This window comes from Ursus maritimus, unplaced genomic scaffold (assembly GCF_017311325.1).
Source record: "Ursus maritimus isolate PB19 unplaced genomic scaffold, ASM1731132v1 scaffold_6, whole genome shotgun sequence".
Classification (NCBI taxonomy): Eukaryota; Metazoa; Chordata; class Mammalia; order Carnivora; family Ursidae; genus Ursus; species Ursus maritimus.
In genome coordinates, this window is record NW_024426774.1 from 43240479 (window position 1) to 43249871 (window position 9393).

At 39.6% G+C, this 9393-nt stretch overlaps 1 non-coding gene across 1 annotated transcript; it reads left to right on the forward strand.

Annotated features, from left to right (window-relative positions):
• Positions 1 to 8941: 8941 nt before the first annotated feature.
• Positions 8942 to 9044, forward strand: LOC121101086. Its single transcript, XR_005833043.1, has one exon. It is a non-coding gene; the product is annotated as a U6 spliceosomal RNA (small nuclear RNA).
• The last annotated feature ends 349 nt before the right edge of the window (positions 9045 to 9393 follow it).

A 9393-nucleotide genomic window follows, 5' to 3' on the forward strand; every position in this document is an offset into this window, starting at 1 on the left:
TTTGCATGCTGTCTGTGCAAATGTCCAGTTTAAGGGGTCCATGGGGGTGGGGACCCATGGAGATGGTTACAAACAAAGCTTTGTTAAGAAAGTAAAATATATTTTAAAAAAGATGGGGCGCCTGGGTGGCACAGCGGTTAAGCGTCTGCCTTCGGCTCAGGGCGTGATCCCGGTGTTATGGGATCGAGCCCCACATCAGGCTCTTCTGCTAGGAGCCTGCTTCTTCCTCTCCCACTCCCCCTGTTTCCTCTCTCACTGGCTGTCTCTATCTCTGTCAATTAAATAAATAAAATCTTAAAAAAAAAAATAAAAAAAAAAAAAGAAAGAGAGTAAAAGATATGAAAAGGAGATAATTTTCTAAATTTCTTCAGCATTTTAAGAATCAAGCCTAGAAACACTGAATTATACTACCTTCATGAGTAATAACAATATTGGCTAATGACCTCGCATTATCGTTATCACCCATAGCAAAACTGAGGTATAAAATAGCTAAGAAATTTGTCCAAGGTCACAAAATTTCTACCTAAACTGCCTGGATTTAGCATCTGTGCTTACAACCACTATGTTTACTGCTTCTAAAGAATTCCTAGGATAAGTTTAATGCCAACACCACTATGGGACTTCTGAACTAGGGAGGAAGATGGAGATATGGACAGAAATGGAAAAACCGAGGAGCTAGCCTTTCTGGAGAACAAGAGGAGGAGGGGAAGAAGAGGGACAAAAAGGAACGCTAGATAAGGGAGACACAAAAGACAGGTGCCCTGATCCACATGGAGAGCCCACAGCAAGTATGGCTGCATTTTCCAGTGAGACAAAGCAGGTCCTGAGTTCAGTTTCTTCCAGATACCTTTGCTCCTTTGAGGCAAGAATGGGATGCACACAATGAGGCTGGCCCGGCAAGTGAGCAAGGTAACACCCTGGCAAAGCCAAGAAAAAGGCCCTGCGAAGAGTCACACCCAGTAAACAGAATTTTGACCCCCATGACCTTGGTCCCCTTGTGTTCTACTTGTGAACAGGTTACATTACATGGTAAAGGGGACTTGGCTTATGTAATTAAGGTCACTAATCACTGGATCTTAAAATAGAGAGTTGATCCTGTATTTATTTAAGTGGGCCAATGTAAAGCTGAGCCCTTAAAAACAGCATTCTCCTGGCAATGGGTAGAAAAGGATGTCATAGAGATGTAGCAGACAAGAATGTAGGTGAAGTAGGTGGAGCAGAAGAGGATGGGGAAGTGGAGCAAAAGGGTGTCATGTGGGGTAGAAGAGGATGGCAGAAGGACTGAACCCACTGTTGCTAGGGGCGGCCATATGGAAAGCAGGGAGAGGAATATGGGTAGATTTTGAGAGCTAGGAGCTAAGAGTGGGCTGTGGCTGAAAGCCAGCAAAGAAATGAGGCCTCAGTACTATAGCCAAAAGGTACTGAATTTGGCCAAAACCCTGAATAAAATTTGAAATGGATTCTTCCCCAGCACCTCCAATAAGGAACACGCCCCTTCAACACCCTGGTTTCAGTCTTGTGAGATGCTAAGCAGAGGACCCAGCCAAGTCCACCTGGGCTTCTAAACTTTCGAGATTATGAGATAATAAATTTGTGGTAGGTCTTTAAGGCAGCCATTGGTATCTCTCAGATTTCTGTGTGATCACAATCACCTGCACGGTATGTTCATACGCAAACTGCTGGGACCTATCCAGAGAGTTTGAGATGCATCAGATCGGGGCGGGACAGAAACTTTGCACTTTGGGGGTCATTTTTAACAAGCTATAACAAATTTCCTGATGAGGCCTATGCTACTAGTCCAGGAATCGCACTTTGAGAACCACTGTGGTAAACACAGACCATAACCATGCATGGTAGCAGGGGAGCCAGGATCGGGAACATATGCGATAGCTCTGTGGAGACCCCAGGACCAGTAATAATGCCACCTCTGTTATTATTACAATTACCACTCTAATTGTTGTTGTTATCATACCTTTCTAAAAGGTATTTACACATTTTAGAGGATCTGATGCCTTGAAATGATTCCCAACAAGAAAGTAGAATGTCATATTTAAATCACACATGGGTTTTCAAACCACATGTGAACCAACCCCCACTCTCCCAAAAAATTCCAATAGTTCCCCCCCAGGAGACACCTTTTCTTATTAGAATCACTGCCATTGTAGTGATCCCTGTGAAGAATGTAAAGTAACATTAGGAGAGAGTCACCCCCTGCTCACTTCACCAGAAGCAGAAATGAAGGTCAACCAATACTTGCTTAATAGAGAATAAATGTCTCCAAAGAAATGGTGTTCCTAAATAATTCGAATTATTTGAGGGCTATAAAAATGTCACTCACGTGTGGAACATAAGGAATAGCACAGAGGACCACAGGGGAAGGAAGGGAAAACTGAATGGGAAGAAATCAGAGAGGGAGAAAAACCATGAGAGACTCTGGACTCCAGGAACCAAACTGAGGGTTGCAGAGGGGAGGGAGGTGAGGGGATCGGGTAACCGGGTGATGGGTAGTAAGGAGGGCACAAGCTGTGATGAGCACTGGGTGTTATACACAACTAATGAATTGTTGAAAACTAATCAAAAACTAACAATGTACTAAATATGTTGGCTAACTGAACATTAAAAAAGTCTCCCAAACATTTTACCTGAAACACAATAGTAGTTTTAATTTTCTGTTGTTAATTAAGACACCTCCAATATCCAAGTACCCTATTGTAAGAGGGGCTATTCTTTTTTCCTGGAGTTGAGGAGAATATGTGGTATGTAAATATCGCAGGCAGGAGTAGAAGGTAAGAAACAAAGGCAGGGAAGGATATTTGATAACCCTTCAAATATCCCTAGAACGTAGTGTTGGGGTTGGTGTAGAGCATGAAATCAGCCATACCAACTGGATTGCTAAAATGTAACACGGAGGCACGGAAGGTTTCAGAGAAGGGCAGAGGCCTTTGGAATGCTGAGGCCTGCGCGACCACCCTGCCATAGGAATGCCACGGGGAGTTGCCCTCCCTGAAGCTTTCAAAGAACAAACAGCCACCCTGTGACCTAAGAGGAGTATGCAGTGTCCCCTAGGCTATGTTTAGCAGAACTGGTAGAACACGCTGATTAGCATATCGTATCTTTCCCATACACAGACCTTCCTAGTTCCGGTAAGACCCCTTGGCACACATCACGTGCTTGAGAAACAGTGATAAAGATTTATGATTATCCTGAGGGACCAATAAAGGCAGGAGCAAAGAAGAACAAAGAGTCTCTGAGCATGGACCCCCTTGCCTTCTCTTCTCTTTCACAGCAAAGTTTGGAGTAATCTTTCATCCGTTGGTACAAGGAGGGCTGGCCATTCCCAGCAAAGTAGAAGTCACATTGATTCCCACCAAAACACACTTAACTGCAATGGAACCAGCTTCAAATGGAAGTGGGGGAGTGGTATTGGGCACTCCTCCTGTGGTATCCACTGTACAAATGGCCTGGCCTAGTGGCTTAGCTATGGTAAAGATTTGCTTCTTATTTTTCCTCCACTAACTTTGCTCAATTTAAGCTCATTTCCTCTTACTTTGACTACAAAGAGGCAGCATATTGACCATTGCTGTCCTCTACATAATAACCATTCAAAGCCCTGGCTCCGTGAACTGAGAGATGACCCAAGATGCAAGTCACAGCTGCAATTATAGGATCTATCACCATTTGTATTAAACTGAAGTGATATATAATTTCCAACTGTTCTTCGCTATTTGCAGTTATCTGGGGGGTGGGGCAGTTAGGTCTGCTACTGTTCAAGCAAAGTTGAACACTACACTTCAGTATTACAGTATCTGCAAGACCTTTATTTATGGTAAGCCCATACTTCTTAACAAAACATTTAACAAAAGAAATGCTACAGAACAAAAATATCATTTTAATGATTTCAAAAGGCTGTAATAACACTTCATGTCAAAGCATAAATGCCTACTAAAAGATACCTTAGCATTTTTTTAAAATACTATTATATTCTCTTTGGAGCCTGTTATTTCTTCTACCCAAATAAACAAAAGTTCACCAAAAAGGAATATATGAAGAAAGCTCCACAGCCTCAAGACTTTCAGCATGACAAGTTTAGACTAATAATATATAGCCTAGAGCCTGCTGATTAAAAAAGAAATAACCATGTCCATATCTTACTGAAATGGGTTTTTATATGTACAATAGCATACTCATAAAATTTAAAACTATGTGCCAACTTAATAGAAATTCACTACTCCTGGAGTATGCTAATAGAAAGTCAGTACTTTGAAATTCAAAATGAAAACTAGTATCTGTCAAATTCATTTCCTTGTTTTCACTGCATTCATAGTCTCATCATTTAAATTCATTTTGGAGCAAAAAGAAACTCAATCTACACCTAAAAATGGCTTGTTTTCTATTGGGGTGTAAAAATACGTGACATGCAGGTAGGCAGTGCTTACACTGTGTGCTCTGTTAGGTTTCCAAAGTCCCAAGAAGGACTAAGTTTTTCTAAACAAAATATACTTGACCAAAGGGAAATATTTTTCTACCTGTCTATTATCATTTAGCAACGATAAAATTCAGTGTAGATTCCAAACACTGAGAATAAGACTATTAATATTTTAGATAAGATATTTAGAGGAAGTATCTTTATATAGTCCAAAAGCAACTTCAAATTATTTAATAGGAACAGAACTTCTTTAGCAATTAATTTACTCTATGTCCTTCTAACCTCCTGTAAATTAGAATTCCATATGCAATGATTATATAACCCTTATCTTCACCAGAATCTCAACATTTCATATTCAGATTACAGCCAAATAACCACCAAACTGCTCTATCTTCAGTCACTTTAATATAATTCAGTCCAAATTAATCATCTGATTAATCATCTAATTAATCACTTCTTTTCTAAGAGACCAAGATGACTGCGTCATTCTCTTCCTCAAGAATTTGCAAGTCCTCCTTGTAAGCATGGCTTGGTGCTCCGCTTTCTGACCACCGTCTACTGGATCTTATTTCTTTAACAAAAATCTGTTTCCATCAGGTTTGGACCACATTATAACACCTGGTTCATGCCACTTCCCAAACCCCCCACCTGGAACACCCTCCTTTTCATCATTCAACATGCAAATATTGACATCCTCCCACTTCATCTTTTCCCAAACCTCTAAACTGCTACTGGGTTTACAGTAAGTAACAGAAGAGCTTATTTTTTTCTAAAGTGGCTCATTGTTAAGAAATGGACATTAGTTTTTACATCACCCACTTGGTTATAAACTCATTAGGGCACAAATTAAGTTTTTTACTTCTTTCCTTCTTTTAATTAATTATTTTTAGAGAGAGAGCATGCGCAGGAGGGACAGAGGGAGAGGGACAGAGAATCCCAAGCAAACTCCATGCTGAGCAGAGGCCCATGTGAGGCTCGATCCCAGGACCCTGAGATCACGACCTGAGCTGAAACCAAGAATCAGATGTTTAACCGACTGTGCCACCCAGATGCCCCCTACTTCTTTTCTATCATCTGTAGAATAAATTGGGTGTTAGGTCTATAGCCTTCAAAAATGTTTGATTAGCTATGCACATATTCAAATAATTATCTTTTTTTCTTTTCTTTCAAATTTTTATCTTTTTTTTTTTTTAGATCTTTTCAATAGTGGAGTTCATTTCCTGGAGAGTAATAGATTTAAAAATATCTTTTAGACACAGTTTTATAGAGATATTCTTTGCTCAGTACTTATTAGCAACCTAAAACAAGCAATAGTTTGGTATTGTTTAGAAAACATAATTTATATTCAGGATTCTTTTAATTTACATTTGTAAAAATACATGGTTTCAGTGCTTATTTTAACTGTATCACTAATTTTTAGTTATTATGTTATAAAACTGGGTTTCATTTTTGTTTAGGAAAAATCTTGGGGCTTCCTTCCTCAAACTAGTGAGGTCTGCTTCAATATTTTATTCACTGCCAAGCTCCACTTGAGGAATATTTGGCAAAGGACTGTACAAGCTCCACAGGTTGGACCACAGTATCTTTTAGGAAGTCTTCCTTCTCATCACCAACCCTAATTGCCTTTTGTCCCCAAGGCCCTGTGACTCGGCCTTTCTCTGAATTCCACTGTATTCCATCTAATTAGGATGAATACTGCATAATATTTCATTTGAACACAAATTGCCTTGTGTTGTTGTCAATTTGCTTTATATAAGTTTTTTTCCTCTCTAATACACTCAGGGACAGGGACTCTGCCCCTTTCATAATGATTAGCACGGTGTTGAGTATTTAGGGAAAATGTTATGACGATTCGTGGACTTGATTCTCTGCCAACTTCAAGTCTCACAATCACACACGAAAGATGACTATGCCTAAATTACAACACTAATGCTCTTATGCAGGGTTTTTCAACTGAGAACACATCACTTTAGATGCCACTTATCTGAAAAACTAAACAAAAAGTGGTTTCCCTCCCTCAAAATGCCTTCACCATTCTAGGAAAGAAATCCCACAGGCTCCAGTTCCTCCTTCCTTCAATCTTTGATCATCCATCCATCCATTCAGTGCATGTGTATTAACCAACTGGAGTGTACAAGGCCCAGACAGATGCTGTGGGAAACATCAAGGTGTTTCAGACTTGCGGAATGCTCACTGCTGAGGTGAGAACTGCTCTGCCTCCTCAGATGTAAAAACAGAAACCATCCCTCAAGAAAGGAGTACTCAGAGATGAGCTCAGCTTAGGATGAGCATCTCGAAGACCATTGTCATCCCATTTCAACAGGGCGCTTCGAGCAGGTGATAGAGAAGGAACCAACAGCACCTCCAAATTTTGTACATACTGATGGAGCAATATTGAACAGTTTGTGCAGCAGAAAAATGGGGAAAGAATCAATCCCCTTTTGATTTGCTGCCAGAAAAGTGCTCAAAACAAAAATGAGCCAGCTTATGCAAAAGCATTCCCCCAACCCGAGGACAGATCAAGAAAACAAAGTACTCATAATATGAAGGTATGATATAAAAAAATAAATGCAGATATTTAGGTAAGAGCCATTTTAAATTGTTAAGTGATTATAAGAATACTTAATTAGTGTTTAAGGACTTGTATTTTTTAAGTAAGCTCTAGTGAGTTACTGTACGTTATTGTAAAAGTCAAAGTTAAATCTGCACATGTGCTGGTGAGTTAATAAGGATTTAAACTGCAGAAACTCGGAAATTATCAAAGCCTTCTACCCCCGCCTCTCTCAGTCTCCCAAGCGGAAGGGGCTTATTCACCAGGTCTAATGTAAAGAGATAGTGCTGTGCATCCAGTGGGAACTATAGTAAATGGGAGATTATTCCTCTGCATTATTACCCTTGCCCCTTTCTACTGAATTGTCAGTCTTGAAAAGTCATAACACATACAGCAATCATACTTGCTTAGAATTTTTCTATAGCAAGGATTAATATCTGAGCACCGGGGGTACTCAGCATATATGTCCCCTGATAAATCGCCCTGTTACACTTGTTGATAAAGAAAATCATATGTGAAAAACAGATACAATAAACCAGGCTTCCTTCTGGTGAGAAGCATAACTATGCTTATGAGCCAAAAAATACCTCAGGTGATATGCTTTTGTGAAAACAAAGATAAAATGTACAATGGCATTTAGGAAATGCATATGGGTTTCTGTTAAGTCTGCACATTTCAAGGTAGTAATTCTTCCCATTTAAATGGTTCATAATTTCAACACACCAAAGACTTCATTGACAACTCCTGGCCACTGGCCCAAGTTTATTATCATTATTTATAGTTTTATGTTCTTATCATCAAATCCTGGTGTGCTGGACTGAATGGGAGCCCTTGATCACTGGGAGAGACAAGGAGCCTTTGATCACTGGGAGAGACAAGATGTGCTCAAGAGAGCAATGGGTGCGGTCACCAGGACATGCTGAGCACCCGCGCTGAGCAGCTGTTCTTCAGACACTCCACATACACCACCTCACACTATCTTCTCATTTCTCTGAGGTCAATATGATCACATCCCCATTTTACAGATAAGGGCACTGAAGCACAAGATGTTCAGTCATTTTCCCAATGTTAATAGAATTTAACCAAGATTTGTTCCAAATCTGTGTATTTTTCCCAACATGCAATGCAACTGCCCTAGGTTAAATACTTCACTTTGCAGGTAATTAAGTCTCAGGGGGCAGAAAAGTTAAGAAAATATATCTTCAAGTACCTTCACAGAAATACATGGATAATAAATCCCAAATAGATTATGTAAGGTAACTAAAACATCTGGGAGATGTTCCTGACCTTTCAGTTTGTCAGAGAAAACTAGACCTTTCTAACATGCATCTCCTGGCATCACTCTCAGGATACAAGTGAACTTACGATGGATCTAATCCAATATGGCAGTTCTTTGTTCCATGCATGTTCCAAAAGTCTTCAGCAAATAACTGAATATATGTGTGTATAAGCCATTTCATTCTAAGGTGACCGGAATCACCTCAGGTAACCATCTGCAAGCTGTTCAACATCTTTTTCCACTCTCACCTCCTTCCCCGTTGCCTTATTGTAAGATGGGGCTTGTTTCCACCTTCCTACCTATACCTCATCTTTTCCTGCCTCCTAAGGCTTCACTCCATGAATCACGACGTCTCCTTTGTATCCTCAATTTATCCCCCTTTTCTGGTTCCTTCAAGTCAGTGAAAGGTCTTATCCAAGCAAAAAACAAAAACAAAACCCCTCAAACCAGAAATCAAACAAACAAAACACCCCTCTCCATCCTAATCCTCTCTTGGCATTCTGTACTTCCTGTCCCCTTACAGCCTGGCTTCTGGAAAGGGTGGTCTAGGATGCTTTTTCTGTTCTCTCACTACCTACCCATTCCCCATCCCACAACAATCTGGCTACTGCCCTCACCATTCCACTGAAATTAGCCTTGCAAAGTTACAAATGATCTCGTAGTTGCTTAATTCAATGGACACCATGTGCTTCTCCAGCTTACATACTAAAATTAGAAAGATGTGGAGAAGACTATCATGGTTTCTGGACAAAAATGATAAGGAAATTCATGCAGTGCTTCATATTTTTATAGTAGGAACTCACTTTGTTATATATAGACATATCTGGATATAGAGAATATATTTGCATATAGAAAAAGTCTGGAAAGATAAACATCAAAATTTTAGCAGTAGTTATGCTGGGCGATGGGATTTAGGGCAATTCTTAAATTATACATTTTGTATATATATATGTTTTATACATTTATACATATATATGTTTTCACCATATATGTGTGTATATATACATATATATTTCAACTTACATAATGATTAGATATTTCTTATCTAAATAAAAATAAATATATCACCTCAAAAGATCCAGTGATCCCTTTTCATTTCTTACCTTATTGGACCTCTCAGCAGTATTTAATAGTATA